Raw genomic sequence first — 17,334 nt, 5'->3', positions numbered from 1 at the left:
GTTCAAACCCAATTCCTACTGATGGCCAGGCTGAACTCCAGTAAATAATGTCCCAAATGATATTTTGCCGCCTTCTTTGGCACTTCATGAAATCTTCCCATGATGAGGTGCTGAAAGACAGAGATTTTCTCTTAGAGAGTGTCTCATGCTGTAACCCATCCCATGGATTTTATGCTGGAATTCTTATCTCTTTTAAAATTTGCTATCTTCTGTACAGTTTTCATGAAGCTTTCTGTTACAGTAGTGAAAATCACAGATAAATGTCATTTTGTACAACTTTGAATTGACCCCAAGAGCTGAGGGAAAACTTGCTCCTATCCTTCAAGCCCAGTTTCTTCTATAGTCCAACTTTGTTTCTCTACCATCAAGCTTCTCCTTTGTTGCTGCTCCAAGCCCCCTCCAAGCTGACCTTGAGTACTTTCAGGGATGGGACACGCACAACTTCTCTGGGCAACCTGTTCCAGTGTTCCAGCACTCCCACAGTAAAAAAGGCCTTCCTTTCATCTCATATGTGTAGGAAATCACCAATCTAGGCATAGAAACTTGGAGTGCAAATTTGACATTCTTTTGATTTGAAGCACATTTTAGATGAATACTGACTTAGAGATGACTAAAAGATGTTGATGGGCATTTGAGCTGACAAGTTTTGAAAAAGTGCATGGAATTTGAAATTGAAACCAGTAACATGAAAAAATTCTTGCCATTTTTTTTTCCTCTCCTATTCAAAATTGCATATGTCAGATATCAGTGCTTCATGCAAACCTCTCAGATGCTCTCAGAGAAAAAGCTTTTCTTTCAGACTTAGTTGCGGTTGACGTAGAGCACTAGTAGTAGCGGAATCTTATCTGGGCATGGGGGCAACACCTTCTCCTTGGATGTGTGTGCAGAATGCATTTCATCCAAAGTGGAGAATTGATCCCGGCTCTGTTCTATTCATCATTCTTACTGCATCAGGCCTGAAGATTCTGTGAAAAGTAGCCTGTGGACCTTGAAGATAGCTGATGTGAAAGAGATGAGAGGTGATGGAGAAGTTGAGGGAGAGAATAAAGAGCATATGGCCCAGTAGGGACACCAGAAAGTATTTCTTCATGTGATCCATAGCCTGAACAATTGTTTAGCACCCTTTCAAGGTGGTGTTTGACAAAGAGGGCTGAAGCAGACCTTCAAAAGATCCAGGAGATCAAAATCCATTGAAGCAAATTCTCCTGGCCAGTCACCTTGCTGCTGCTGCTAATTCACCCTCCATACCAGCTGATCACCCTCCTTACCAATGCTGCTGCAAAAAGATTGTGAAAAAGGTAGGCACATTTTCACAGATGCAGGGAAAATCCCCTTGGATGATGATTCCAAGGCATAACTTGATGGAGCAAGTGATGCAACCTTGTCTACTGGCAAGATCTAAGTTGGTGAGTTCACCATCTGTCACCATCACTTTAGAAAAAAAATGTTTGATCCACAAAAACAAGATTTCATATGTCCTGTCTACCTGCTTCATTTCAACCAATGAATAGGCTACATTCCATCAGCAAAGGCTTTATGATCCTATCTTTCTTTCAACTGTGATCATTCTTGATTTTTTTCTGAATCAGACACTGTCTAAGATTCAGATGGCCATGGTAGGGGTGTAATTCAATTCACATGTTCAAAACTATCCTTCTTGTTATCTTTTCTTGAAATTACACACACGTAACATCAGTCTGAGAGCTGAAGAAAACCCCTTCATTTGCTGTTTGCCAAGTATCATCTATGGGATACCAATTCTGCTTGAGAAATCACACCCATTCATTGCCATGTAAACAACCTTTTCTTCATCATTAGGTATTTTGGTGAAGTGAATGATTAGAACATAAGCAAGGGCATTTGTTCAAGATGCTCCAGAAAGAGCTGTGCTCTCTTCTCTTCTTTGCTGCCGATGTTAGCACTGAGCTGCAAAAAATGAAAGACTACTAGGAAAAGTGTTTCTTTTAGTCTAAATTCGTAAATGATGTTTGAAATAGCCTGGTAAATGAAAAGGTGCTGGTTTAAATGATGGCATCTTAAGGGAAAAAGTCAGCTTGGAAGAGGTTTTGAGACAGTTGTTTCTGGAAAAAAAAAAAAAACTGGAGGAATCTAAGGTCTTTAGCCATCCCATCTTGAAGATTGATTCAAAACACAGTTCCTTCATCTAGGAAGAACAGAGGACCAGAGATGGCAACCCATTTGAAAATGGAGTTCTATTTCCTTCTGGTTGGGATTACCGGACATCATTTCTTGTGTAGTCGAGGGACTGCAGTTAGCTCTGCACTAATTTCCTTCCCTGAAATTCATCTGCATTTGCTCCTTTGTCTGGAGTCCCCATTTATTTGTATGCATCTGCTGGAATTCATCAAGTTAGAGGGTTTGGAGGAAATGGTTAACAGCGTAGGCCTCAGGCAGAAGTTTTGTTAGCATTGCAAATCCAGCAAAAAAGTTTCCTAAGCAGTAGAGCATGGGTGACAAATAACAATAGACCTCTGTAGAACTGGCTTTAGACTGACACTGGCTGAGCAAATTTCTCCCTCTGTGTATCTAAGACCAGTTAGGATCTTCACCCAAAGTGTTGTCAACATAGTCACAGAATGTCTATTGTTAAGGAGAGACAACTGACATCAGAATGGCAACTATTGGTCCACAAAATGGATGAATGGATGGGAATTATCTGCTTGGGTTAAAAACAAAAATAAGGAGTTGGTCTTTATTTATCAATTTCATTGCAATATTGATAAGGGAAGAAAAAGACCTAAGTCCTTGACTTTCTGAACTCGAGGAAAGATTTTAAAAATTCCTTGTAAAAATGTATTATCACTATCAGACTATTGAAACCATTTGAGTTGGGAAAAAAGTTGCAAATTTGTCTAGATAGTGGCAAAGAAGCCAAGAAAATAGGAAAGGAACAAAAAGAGAGCAAAAGAGTCAGCTTCAGTGTACAAGCTCCTCCTAGAAGTAGTCTGCGGGGAAAAGGAACCCCCAGTTGAATTTCCAATGTATTCCTGCGCTGGATGCACTAACTGGTCAATGTAGAAACCAATCCTTTTGTACAACTTCTCCCAGCAACAAAAACTCCGACAGGTTGACACCACCATCATGCCTGTTCCAGACATATTTAAAAGAGAAATGATGATTTTCTTGAAAACCTACTTGCATAAAAGTCGCAAGACGGTGGAGGGATTCCCACATTCTCCTTCCTCCATCTGGCTTGAAAGTATCTTTGATAAAATATGCAACAAAGCACATGATTTATAAGGTAGAGTCAAATGAATGATTTGGGAATTGATCTCTTGTTGATAGTAAACTTCATATACACTCGAGGGGCCTTTCTAAAACAAAATGTGGAGCTGAGGCTGAATCTGCCACAACAAGAGTTAAGCAAACCTACATACTCCCCTTCACATGCCCCCCCTTCCACACACACCTAGGCACACACAGAGATCAGCATAGCAGATCATGAACACCTTGGAAAAGACTGAAATGCTAAACGCCTCTCTTTATGGGCAAAAGAGCTGGTGCAATAGTTCAAATGCCTGGTACAAAAATTCTGTTGAACATTTAGCTCCTATTTAAAACACATCTTTTCATTTCATTCTATTCACAAAATATTTTCATTTCATTTGTTTCTTTAAAATTACTTAGTTCTCACCTGTTGTATGTCTAGGAATATTTTCTTTGAAAAATAGAAAAAAATAGGTGAGATCTTTTCAGCACAAATCATTGCTTGATAGAATTTTAAACCATCATGATATGGAAGAATTGTTCTGTCCCTCTCTAAGGTGGAAGAAGTATTTGGATCACAGATCATCTCCAATGAAATACTTGACATGTTTAAGATGCTTTCAATCAATTTTGGTCCTCAATTGCTGTGTGTGGTATATCTACATGATGTTCAAACCCAATTCCTACTGATGGCCAGGCTGAACTCCAGTAAATAATGTCCCAAATGATATTTTGCCGCCTTCTTTGGCACTTCATGAAATCTTCCCATGATGAGGTGCTGAAAGACAGAGATTTTCTCTTAGAGAGTGTCTCATGCTGTAACCCATCCCATGGATTTTATGCTGGAATTCTTATCTCTTTTAAAATTTGCTATCTTCTGTACAGTTTTCATGAAGCTTTCTGTTACAGTAGTGAAAATCACAGATAAATGTCATTTTGTACAACTTTGAATTGACCCCAAGAGCTGAGGGAAAACTTGCTCCTATCCTTCAAGCCCAGTTTCTTCTATAGTCCAACTTTGTTTCTCTACCATCAAGCTTCTCCTTTGTTGCTGCTCCAAGCCCCCTCCAAGCTGACCTTGAGTACTTTCAGGGATGGGACACGCACAACTTCTCTGGGCAACCTGTTCCAGTGTTCCAGCACTCCCACAGTAAAAAAGGCCTTCCTTTCATCTCATATGTGTAGGAAATCACCAATCTAGGCATAGAAACTTGGAGTGCAAATTTGACATTCTTTTGATTTGAAGCACATTTTAGATGAATACTGACTTAGAGATGACTAAAAGATGTTGATGGGCATTTGAGCTGACAAGTTTTGAAAAAGTGCATGGAATTTGAAATTGAAACCAGTAACATGAAAAAATTCTTGCCATTTTTTTTTCCTCTCCTATTCAAAATTGCATATGTCAGATATCAGTGCTTCATGCAAACCTCTCAGATGCTCTCAGAGAAAAAGCTTTTCTTTCAGACTTAGTTGCGGTTGACGTAGAGCACTAGTAGTAGCGGAATCTTATCTGGGCATGGGGGCAACACCTTCTCCTTGGATGTGTGTGCAGAATGCATTTCATCCAAAGTGGAGAATTGATCCCGGCTCTGTTCTATTCATCATTCTTACTGCATCAGGCCTGAAGATTCTGTGAAAAGTAGCCTGTGGACCTTGAAGATAGCTGATGTGAAAGAGATGAGAGGTGATGGAGAAGTTGAGGGAGAGAATAAAGAGCATATGGCCCAGTAGGGACACCAGAAAGTATTTCTTCATGTGATCCATAGCCTGAACAATTGTTTAGCACCCTTTCAAGGTGGTGTTTGACAAAGAGGGCTGAAGCAGACCTTCAAAAGATCCAGGAGATCAAAATCCATTGAAGCAAATTCTCCTGGCCAGTCACCTTGCTGCTGCTGCTAATTCACCCTCCATACCAGCTGATCACCCTCCTTACCAATGCTGCTGCAAAAAGATTGTGAAAAAGGTAGGCACATTTTCACAGATGCAGGGAAAATCCCCTTGGATGATGATTCCAAGGCATAACTTGATGGAGCAAGTGATGCAACCTTGTCTACTGGCAAGATCTAAGTTGGTGAGTTCACCATCTGTCACCATCACTTTAGAAAAAAAATGTTTGATCCACAAAAACAAGATTTCATATGTCCTGTCTACCTGCTTCATTTCAACCAATGAATAGGCTACATTCCATCAGCAAAGGCTTTATGATCCTATCTTTCTTTCAACTGTGATCATTCTTGATTTTTTTCTGAATCAGACACTGTCTAAGATTCAGATGGCCATGGTAGGGGTGTAATTCAATTCACATGTTCAAAACTATCCTTCTTGTTATCTTTTCTTGAAATTACACACACGTAACATCAGTCTGAGAGCTGAAGAAAACCCCTTCATTTGCTGTTTGCCAAGTATCATCTATGGGATACCAATTCTGCTTGAGAAATCACACCCATTCATTGCCATGTAAACAACCTTTTCTTCATCATTAGGTATTTTGGTGAAGTGAATGATTAGAACATAAGCAAGGGCATTTGTTCAAGATGCTCCAGAAAGAGCTGTGCTCTCTTCTCTTCTTTGCTGCCGATGTTAGCACTGAGCTGCAAAAAATGAAAGACTACTAGGAAAAGTGTTTCTTTTAGTCTAAATTCGTAAATGATGTTTGAAATAGCCTGGTAAATGAAAAGGTGCTGGTTTAAATGATGGCATCTTAAGGGAAAAAGTCAGCTTGGAAGAGGTTTTGAGACAGTTGTTTCTGGAAAAAAAAAAAAAACTGGAGGAATCTAAGGTCTTTAGCCATCCCATCTTGAAGATTGATTCAAAACACAGTTCCTTCATCTAGGAAGAACAGAGGACCAGAGATGGCAACCCATTTGAAAATGGAGTTCTATTTCCTTCTGGTTGGGATTACCGGACATCATTTCTTGTGTAGTCGAGGGACTGCAGTTAGCTCTGCACTAATTTCCTTCCCTGAAATTCATCTGCATTTGCTCCTTTGTCTGGAGTCCCCATTTATTTGTATGCATCTGCTGGAATTCATCAAGTTAGAGGGTTTGGAGGAAATGGTTAACAGCGTAGGCCTCAGGCAGAAGTTTTGTTAGCATTGCAAATCCAGCAAAAAAGTTTCCTAAGCAGTAGAGCATGGGTGACAAATAACAATAGACCTCTGTAGAACTGGCTTTAGACTGACACTGGCTGAGCAAATTTCTCCCTCTGTGTATCTAAGACCAGTTAGGATCTTCACCCAAAGTGTTGTCAACATAGTCACAGAATGTCTATTGTTAAGGAGAGACAACTGACATCAGAATGGCAACTATTGGTCCACAAAATGGATGAATGGATGGGAATTATCTGCTTGGGTTAAAAACAAAAATAAGGAGTTGGTCTTTATTTATCAATTTCATTGCAATATTGATAAGGGAAGAAAAAGACCTAAGTCCTTGACTTTCTGAACTCGAGGAAAGATTTTAAAAATTCCTTGTAAAAATGTATTATCACTATCAGACTATTGAAACCATTTGAGTTGGGAAAAAAGTTGCAAATTTGTCTAGATAGTGGCAAAGAAGCCAAGAAAATAGGAAAGGAACAAAAAGAGAGCAAAAGAGTCAGCTTCAGTGTACAAGCTCCTCCTAGAAGTAGTCTGCGGGGAAAAGGAACCCCCAGTTGAATTTCCAATGTATTCCTGCGCTGGATGCACTAACTGGTCAATGTAGAAACCAATCCTTTTGTACAACTTCTCCCAGCAACAAAAACTCCGACAGGTTGACACCACCATCATGCCTGTTCCAGACATATTTAAAAGAGAAATGATGATTTTCTTGAAAACCTACTTGCATAAAAGTCGCAAGACGGTGGAGGGATTCCCACATTCTCCTTCCTCCATCTGGCTTGAAAGTATCTTTGATAAAATATGCAACAAAGCACATGATTTATAAGGTAGAGTCAAATGAATGATTTGGGAATTGATCTCTTGTTGATAGTAAACTTCATATACACTCGAGGGGCCTTTCTAAAACAAAATGTGGAGCTGAGGCTGAATCTGCCACAACAAGAGTTAAGCAAACCTACATACTCCCCTTCACATGCCCCCCCTTCCACACACACCTAGGCACACACAGAGATCAGCATAGCAGATCATGAACACCTTGGAAAAGACTGAAATGCTAAACGCCTCTCTTTATGGGCAAAAGAGCTGGTGCAATAGTTCAAATGCCTGGTACAAAAATTCTGTTGAACATTTAGCTCCTATTTAAAACACATCTTTTCATTTCATTCTATTCACAAAATATTTTCATTTCATTTGTTTCTTTAAAATTACTTAGTTCTCACCTGTTGTATGTCTAGGAATATTTTCTTTGAAAAATAGAAAAAAATAGGTGAGATCTTTTCAGCACAAATCATTGCTTGATAGAATTTTAAACCATCATGATATGGAAGAATTGTTCTGTCCCTCTCTAAGGTGGAAGAAGTATTTGGATCACAGATCATCTCCAATGAAATACTTGACATGTTTAAGATGCTTTCAATCAATTTTGGTCCTCAATTGCTGTGTGTGGTATATCTACATGATGTTCAAACCCAATTCCTACTGATGGCCAGGCTGAACTCCAGTAAATAATGTCCCAAATGATATTTTGCCGCCTTCTTTGGCACTTCATGAAATCTTCCCATGATGAGGTGCTGAAAGACAGAGATTTTCTCTTAGAGAGTGTCTCATGCTGTAACCCATCCCATGGATTTTATGCTGGAATTCTTATCTCTTTTAAAATTTGCTATCTTCTGTACAGTTTTCATGAAGCTTTCTGTTACAGTAGTGAAAATCACAGATAAATGTCATTTTGTACAACTTTGAATTGACCCCAAGAGCTGAGGGAAAACTTGCTCCTATCCTTCAAGCCCAGTTTCTTCTATAGTCCAACTTTGTTTCTCTACCATCAAGCTTCTCCTTTGTTGCTGCTCCAAGCCCCCTCCAAGCTGACCTTGAGTACTTTCAGGGATGGGACACGCACAACTTCTCTGGGCAACCTGTTCCAGTGTTCCAGCACTCCCACAGTAAAAAAGGCCTTCCTTTCATCTCATATGTGTAGGAAATCACCAATCTAGGCATAGAAACTTGGAGTGCAAATTTGACATTCTTTTGATTTGAAGCACATTTTAGATGAATACTGACTTAGAGATGACTAAAAGATGTTGATGGGCATTTGAGCTGACAAGTTTTGAAAAAGTGCACGGAATTTAAAATTGAAACCAGTAACATGAAAAAATTCTTGCCATTTTTTTTTCCTCTCCTATTCAAAATTGCATATGTCAGATATCAGTGCTTCATGCAAACCTCTCAGATGCTCTCAGAGAAAAAGCTTTTCTTTCAGACTTAGTTGCGGTTGACGCAGAGCACTAGTAGTAGCGGAATCTTATCTGGGCATGGAGGCAACACCTTCTCCTTGGATGTGTGTGCAGAATGCATTTCATCCAAAGTGGAGAATTGATCCCGGCTCTGTTCTATTCATCATTCTTACTGCATCAGGCCTGAAGATTCTGTGAAAAGTAGCCTGTGGACCTTGAAGATAGCTGATGTGAAAGAGATGAGAGGTGATGGAGAAGTTGAGGGAGAGAATAAAGAGCATATGGCCCAGTAGGGACACCAGAAAGTATTTCTTCATGTGATCCATAGCTTGAACAATTGTTTAGCACCCTTTCAAGGTGGTGTTTGACAAAGAGGGCTGAAGCAGATCTTCAAAATATCCAGGAGATCAAAATCCATTGAAGCAAATTCTCCTGGCCAGTCACCTTGCTGCTGCTGCTAATTCACCCTCCTTACCAGCTGATCAGGCCTACCAATGCTGCTGCAAAAAGATTGTGAAAAAGGTAGGCACATTTTCACAGATGCAGGGAAAATCCCCTTGGATGATGATTTCAAGGCATAACTTGATGGAGCAAGTGATGCAACCTTGTCTACTGGCAAGATTTATGTTGGTGAGTTCACCATCTGTCAGCATCACTTTAGAAAATAAATGTTTGATCCACAAAAAACAAGATTTCGTATGTCCTGTCTACCTGCTTCATTTCAACCAATGAATAGGCTACATTCCATCAGCAAAGGCTTTATGATCCTATCTTTCTTTCAACTGTGATCATTCTTGATTTTTTTCTGAATCAGACACTGTCTAAGATTCAGATGCCCATTGTAGGGGTGTAATTCAATTCACATGTTCAAAACTATCCTTCTTGTTATCTTTTCTTGAAATTACACACACATAACATCATTCTGAGAGCTGAAGAAAACCCCTTCATTTGCTGTTTGCCAAGTATCATCTATGGGATACCAATTCTCCTTGAGAAATCACACCCATTCATTGCCATGTAAACAACCTTTTCTTCATCATTAGGTATTTTGGTGAAGTGAATGATTAGAACATAAGCAAGGGCATTTGTTCAAGATGCTCCAGAAAGAGCTGTGCTCTCTTCTCTTCTTTGCTGCCTATGTTAGCACTGAGCTGCAAAAAATGAAAGACTACTAGGAAAAGTGTTTCTTTTAGTCTAAATTCGTAAATGATGTTTGAAATAGCCTGGTAAATCTAAAGGTGCTGGTTTAAATGATGGCATCTTAAGGGAAAAAGTCAGCTTGGAAGAGGTTTTGAGACAGTTGCTTCTGGAAAAAAAGAAAAAAAATTGGAGGCATCTAAGGTCTTTAGCCATCCCATCTTGAAGATTGATTCAAAACACAGTTCCTTCATCTAGGAAGAACAGAGGACCAGAGATGGCAACCCATTTGAAAATTGAGTTCTATTTCTTTCTGGTTGGGATTACCGGACATCATTTCTTGTGAAGTCGAGGGACTGCAGTTAGCTCTGCACTAATTTCCTTCCCTGAAATTCATCTGCATTTGCTCCTTTGTCTGGAGTCCCCATTTCTTAGTATGCATATGCTGGAATTCATCAAGTTTGAGGGTTTGGAGGAAATGGTTCAAAAGAGTAGGCCTCAGGCAGAAGTTTTGTTAGCATTGCAAATCCAGCAAAAAAGTTTCCTAAGCAGTAGAGCGTGGGTCACAAATAACAATAGACCTCTGTAGAACTGGCTTATGAATTGCAACAAGGTTATTTAATGTTTCTCTTTAGAACGTTAGTATGAATGTGTCTCTGTTGTTTGTCTCTTATGAACCAGTCTTTTTTTTACCTACCATCACGTCTGTTTCATATGATTGGATAGAATTCTTGTCAATGTGTGTTGCTCTAAGTGTGATTGGCTGAAATCTAGGCCCAGACGTTTTTATGCTGTGCTGTTTTGTCACACCCCCTTGGCATTCCCTGTGCATCAGCGATCTGTTAACATCCTGTCTCCATGGTCTAACAATGTGCTGAGGCTGATGTGCTGAATAAATAGCTCATGTCGCTGGTCCGGATGTCCCGTCTCCCATCGGGATTGTTTATAATTTTGCCGGCGGCATGCATAGGTGATATACTCCATCGATGCATGATTAAGAGATTAACAGATTAGTGTGCCTTTTACTGCTATCTTCTTTTTCTCTTCCATTTTGCTTGCTTTGTTCTTGCTTTCTGTCAAAGAAATGCTAGCAAAAGCCCTCCTCAAGTCTTGCTGTGAAGACAGACTGCCAGAAAGGTAGAGAAATTTCAAACCTTTCCAAGACCCATGTAGCACGTGTCTTGGTCAATTTCTATGCAGATCCTTTCTTCCAGCAGGACTTTTTTGCACCCTTAGCGCACATTGAACTGAATCTAGTACAAAAGTAGTGACTAGAGGAACCGTTCTCTTTTCATTTGAATGGTGATAAAAATGCGTATCAAATCAAAGCATTTTAGAGCAGCAGGAAGATTTTCTATGGAGCTAGCAAATGATAACAAGATGCCAATTCACCAGTTGGGTTTCTTTCAGAATTTACAAGATTTCCCAACAGAAAACACAGTTTAGTAAACTACCAATCTAAATCACAATATCTAGAAAGGTGACATGAAAAAGAGCAAGAGGAAGAAATCCAAAAAGAAAACCAGAAATAAGGCACAACCTCTCCTCCTTTTCTGCTTACTACAGTACCTTAGAAGTACCTTCAAGTTTCCTAACAGTCACAACAGTAGAAAACTGTGCCAGGAACAATTGTGGAAAACTGTGGAAAATCCTTCTATCACAAGAGAAACATAGGGTTTGCTTTCACAACCATTAAATCTGCATGCAATGCGTACGGTAAGGGTATGTTTTGTATATTCAAGAACAACTGAAAACTATTTCTGAATTGAAAGGACTGCTTTTTGTTTGTTATGAATGACTTGGCTAAATATGGCGCATGATAAAATACTGCAGACATGTGGTTCATTTTAGAGATGCCAACTGCAAAGGATGGAAGAATTTTGTGTGCTTAAGAAAGTCAAGTATTGGAGAGTGCTTTTGTTACTTCTTTAGAAGGTTAGAATATGCCAAAAAGATGCTAGCTGGGGACTTGCAATTAATGAATTATTTGCTGGAAGTAGGTCAAATGACATTAGCTTTCAAAAAGGAAAAGTAATCTTATTCCACGTGCCAATTCTAAAGTAGATTAATAAGCCTTAAGCAGAAGATGGATATGAAGAGGGATATGACATCAAAGGTTAAGCAACAGTGCTGACAGCAAAAGGCTTACCTGCTTCAGATACAGGAGACAAAATACTATTTTGACACAAACATTGCTATTCAGACGACAGTAAAATTCTGAGTGACATCAAAATTTACTCCATCGTGACAGTAAAATTTGCTCACATCAAAATGTGCTAATCAATTCTTAGTGTAAGCTAAGCACCTTAAGCAAAGGGTAGTTCAAGCATAACTGGTATTTGATGGCAAAAAAGGCAACTTGGCCTGCGTTTCTCACTTCTACTCCATTAAAAAGCTTACTCTGTCTCAGATTCCTTTGGAGGGATACCGACGCAAGCCACGAAACTGCATGAAAATGATGATTTAAAGAAAGATAGATTAGAAAAATGGAATAATGGTTCATGCTCTTTTCCTTCCAACTGCTTTGTTTGCCCTTTTAAATTTTTGAAGCCCTTTCTGGTGTCACCATGGTTGCACTGCAGCAAGTGTTCAGCTGTAAGCTGTCCATATTGCCAGCTTCTGGACTGCCTTCAGAAAACTTCCCACTGGCTTTGTATAGAAATCACAAGCAGTAGAGATGACAAAGACTGCAGAAACCTTCTCATCTCCTTCTAGAGCAAGACCATGTCTTTGACCCACTCTTAACTAGACAACTTTCATCAGTCATGAGGGAGTCTCATCTTCAAGAGCTAAGCAGTGACTGCTGTAAATGACAAAAAGCAGACTGAAATTCTCGTGGGACTCCAGCAGAGAGCAATGAAGGAGGTTTTTAAATCCACTCCTTCCACAGCTTTTTAAATCCACTCCTTCCGGTTTTGTTTTTTTTTGTTTTTTTTGTTTTTTTTTAATCAGTTGCATGCACTAATTCTCTTTAATTTGCTGGAAATGCTTGCCCAGAAATGCTTCCCCAAAATCCCCCTGAGCTGTGACAGACACTCACTGCTTTATAGATTGCACTTCCTTGCAAAGAGAATCACTAGTTAAGCACTTGGTAAAGGCTCAAGTTAGACAGTCAAATCCTTTCATGACAAAATTGAGGAAGAAAGAAGCTTTCCCTGAATTCTGGGAACAACTGCAGAGATTTTAAAAGGTATTCCAAGAAGGTCTGCCAGTCTACATTTTCAAAGGTGTCTTGCTTGTCCCAGAAACTGAGGAATTGACAGACTCTGCTGCCACAGACTCTCCTGTGGAGGGAACGGAAGCCCTGCAGGTTCCCCTGCAAATGCTGCTCCTGTGGCTACAGACTGCCCCTTTTTAGCTAAAAGCCTTGACAGGAGCTTTACCAAAGCAGTGGTATCCTAATGCTCTTTCTCTTTCAAAATCAGAAACTCAGCCACTAAGAAAGAGCAGGAAGACCTACAAATGCCAAGTAAGTTTACACCCTAACCTAAGCAGAAGGGAAACCTCTTACATGCAAAATGTGTCATATAATAAATAGAAAAGGAAACGCCACAAGCAGCAAAAGCTGCTTTGGCAATGTGGTGAATCATGCTATTAGTGTTGTGCAAGTTTGCCCCAACACTAAAAGAACAAGCCTCTTGTCAGTGGGCAGCTTCCCACTGACAAATGCTTGGACCGGGGGGGACTCCTGCTCTCAGCAGGCCTAGGGCTGCTCTGACACTCAGGCCTTCCATGCACCAAGGCAACCTTCTGATGCCACTATGACAACGTGGCAACCATGCCCTGACATCACAAAGCAAACGCTCCATGTTGGTCTGTGAATTTATGCCAAGCAATAACCAACCTTCCCTACAGCAAACACAGAAGAGCCTGGGAAGTTCTTCTCTGTCACAAAGCAGCACAAATTCCCCTCACGGGCCAAACCCTGTTGTTCAGGGGATCCAAGAGGAACTCCAAGAGTGCCCCAAGCACCTACAGCCTGTACCCCAGCTGAGCAATCACATGGGACACAAGCAAAGGAAACCAGACCAAGAAAATGGCCCACAGCCCAGGGCTCCTGTGGATGTACATCTCTGCCTTTCTTTCCCTTTGGAAGCAGTCAAACTGGCAAGTTGAGGGGAAACCAAGGGCTTTGTGGGGGCTGCATTGCTCTGCACACACCCAGGCCACCCGTGGCACAGAGCTTTGGTGCCTAAAAGGATAAACCAGCTGGAAAATGTTTCATTTTGACCTTTCTTACCTGCTAACAGAAGTTGCCAAAATGAAAGTCTCCAAGCAGGGCCTGATCCCTGTTGCCAGCTCTGGGCTAGAAAGGAGGCATTACTTTGTTTCAGTGGTGGGTGCATAGGGAATCACTTCCCTAAGCCCTGCACACCCAGCAATCTCACCTACCCGTTTTGTATCCATGGAACTAAGACATATTCAATACTTTGCTGAAACTCATAGGCTAAACATTACCTCAAATTTATTGACATATTTCAATCACTTCTCAGAATTTATTGACATGAGACAGGACTGTCCTGTAGGTCCCTGCTGGTCGTTGCCACAGGTTCAGGAGGCGATCCATGCACAAAAGAACCTAAGACACAACTGGGCTTGCAAAGCAAATTTATTCTATTAGTTGCAGTAGCAAATAATACATACCAACCCCTGGATTCCCAAAAATCCGCTGAGCAGGAGAAGGAGATGGAGCGTGGTGCTTGGCAGCAGGGGCAGTTAGGCAGTGCACTTCCAGGACATCCCCTGGATCAAAACGCTGTGCATCTCATCCTTCTCACCCTTCCAGCTCAGAACCAGGCCTTGTATCTCCTGCTAAGGATGTGGAATTTTCCCAGTTACAGCACCAACTCACACATGGCTGGCGTGTGAGATGATGGCTCAGGATGACTCCATGACTCCCTGCCACCGACGGCTCCATTGTTCCCCTTTCACAGCTTGACTGCCCACCGATTGACCAATACATTGTTTCTCTTTCAAGGGTCAAGGTCCCACCTGTTAAACAAGACACTTTCCTTCACTGTCTTGTCAACCTGCTCAAACATGGATCAAATATGGCAGGGCTTCGGGCACATCTCTGGTTCCTGACAGAGTCATTTGGGAAATATTCCCATTCCTCAAATTCTCCTTTGGTGGTCAAGAGCCTCCTAAAAACACTTTCTTCCCTTTGAATGCATTCCAGCTATGTTCTTAGCAGGAACACTCTCCTTATTCTCAAGGCCAAGATCGCCAGTTGCACACAGTAAGCACTGCAGTGGGGGAATACAGGCTTCAGCACTCCTGTTAAAGCTAAAAGAATTCACAAGACTAAGCCCTGTTTGTTACACGCCTCTTCTTCCTATTCTGGGAATCAAACACAAGCGTTTCATCAATACACCCTGCAAGTGCTCTTGCTGAGTGAAGCCACATTGCTGTGTCAATAAAGCAGCTGGGACTCAGTTTCTTCATGCAGGAAAAGCCAATTCTTTATTCACATAACTCATTTTTACACGGTTTTCAGTCCAGCTGGCTGGTAGTTTCCTTGCCACACAATTTATTGCTTAGAAGGTGTATTAGTGTGTACATGCAAAGACTCCCTCTTTTTAAGACTCACTCTTACTCAGGTGATTACATTTTTTTTCGTGGATGCTCATGGGAGAGATTTCTTGTTTATTACAGATGCAAACAGTTTTCTTAGCACAATAGCTTGTTGTGCTAACTGCACTCATGACTGTTCCCATGGGAAGTTAGCTGGCTGCACATAGAAGATGTAACAGGCTATCTGGGAATTTACTATAGTAAGGCCTGATTTTATAAGGCCTTTCTTTTCTAATAACCCTACCTGTGCGCAACACATTATGACTTTCTTTCAGAAATTAATGAAGAAAACACAAATTGCCTGCTCAAACCCTTCTGCCCCCTTCCAAATCAGTTCACTCCTCAAGCACAAACCTCAGGCACATCCCCGACTGCCTCTCTCCCAGCAACTCAGAGCTGCATTGCACAGCGCATGCTGTGCGCCACAAAGCACAAAGCAGGCTGGCCTGGTGGGCCTGAATATTTCTGCCAAACACTCTGCATCTCACACCTTTGCTCTGGCTCAGTGCAGAACTGCAGGATTGCAGGTGCTTCCTCCCAGAGCTGTGTGAGGCGCTGGCTCCTGCAGATGTGCCCTGCCAAGCTGTCCCTGCCTCACGCTGGCCTCGCTTCCCCTGGCACAAGTGCCGGCCTGAAGGAGGCTGCCCTGTGCTCCAGCCTGCTGAGCAGCCTGGCTCCCTGCCCCGGTGCCCAGAGTGCTGCACACACTGCTGGCCTTTGCCAGGAGTTGCAGGGGAGCCTGCAGAAGAGGAGGAATCCTCAGCCAGCCCAGCGGCCCGTGGCTGCCCTTGGCCTTTCCCTGCTCCTGGGCACACTCCAGACGGCCAATGCCTCCAGGCTGGGCTGTGCCCAGCACGGCTGCGCTTCCCCTCGGCAGCAGCCAGCTGCCACCTGGGCTCTGAGAGCAGAGGATTCACCCGCTCCCAGGAAGAGGCACTCAGGGCCCGGCTGCTGCCTCTTGCAGCTCCAAGGGCCTCCTTCCAGCCTGCCTCTGCAGGGGCTCAGGCTGCTCCGGCCTCTGCCGGGGCTCTGCTGGTGCTCCAGCCTGGGCAAGGCCGGGCCTGCTCTCACCTCACAGGCGCTGACAGCTTTGCACCACAGGAGACCTTCCCAAGCACCCTCTCTGATCTGTCTGCTTTCTCACTTGAGCAAGGCTTTCCTCCAGCCAAAGAGATTATTGCATTTAGGGATCCAAATCTAAGTGGCAAGAACTCCAATGCTCTCCAGTCACAGCTGAAGGCCTGCATCTGCACAGGGTGTTTGGGCTGCCTCATTCTTCCTTTGGTTTTTCCTTCAAATGCCATTGCCCTTTCTGCCTCAACTAGAAATACCACAGCTGTGCCATAACCAGCCAGTGGCTCATATTCCAAAGGCAGTGTGGTCTGGAGAGGATGAATGAAGAAGAGCCCTCCTCGCTTATGAAACCATACAAAAGAAGCCATATGTGTGACTTAGCACCAATAAAAAACAATTGGTAATTCAGAAGGAAATGTTGCATTTTCTGAAGGGGTCAGAAGGAGGAGAATCATCCAAATGAGTTGATGTTTCAGAAACTTTATTAATTACAACTCTAATCTATAATTCTATGCTACAAATCTCTTTAGCAACCCTACTCTACAATCCTACTCTAAATTGGTAACAGAGATAACATCTTGACATGATTGCTATGTTCTAGTCTCCCAGGGTTAGTGTTAGAGTTAGGCTTAGGCTTAGGCTTAGGCTTAGGTTTAGGCTTAGGCTTAGGTTTAGGTTTAGGTTTAGGTTTAGGTTTAGGCTTAGGTTTAGGCTTAGGCTTAGGTTTAGGCTTAGGTTTAGGCTTAGGCTTAGGCTTAGGGTTGGGGTTAGGGTAAGGGTTAGAGATACGGATAGGGTTAGGGTTTGGGTTTGGGTTAGAAATTAAGGTTAGGGTTAGGGGTTAGGGTTAGGGTTTAGGGTTAGGGTTATTCGTCTTCTTCACTGAGTTGATGAGTTGTGCCAGGATGAATGGTGGCTTGGCTGAAGTTACAAATGGATGCTGTCCACCGGAAAAAAAAATACAACAAAGAACAGTGAACCATT

Source organism: Melozone crissalis, unplaced genomic scaffold (assembly GCF_028551555.1).
Source record: "Melozone crissalis strain CALT ecotype California unplaced genomic scaffold, PUWL_Pcris_2 ptg000115l_1, whole genome shotgun sequence".
Classification (NCBI taxonomy): domain Eukaryota; kingdom Metazoa; phylum Chordata; class Aves; order Passeriformes; family Passerellidae; genus Melozone; species Melozone crissalis.
Note: the sequence above shows the minus strand (reverse complement) of the source record.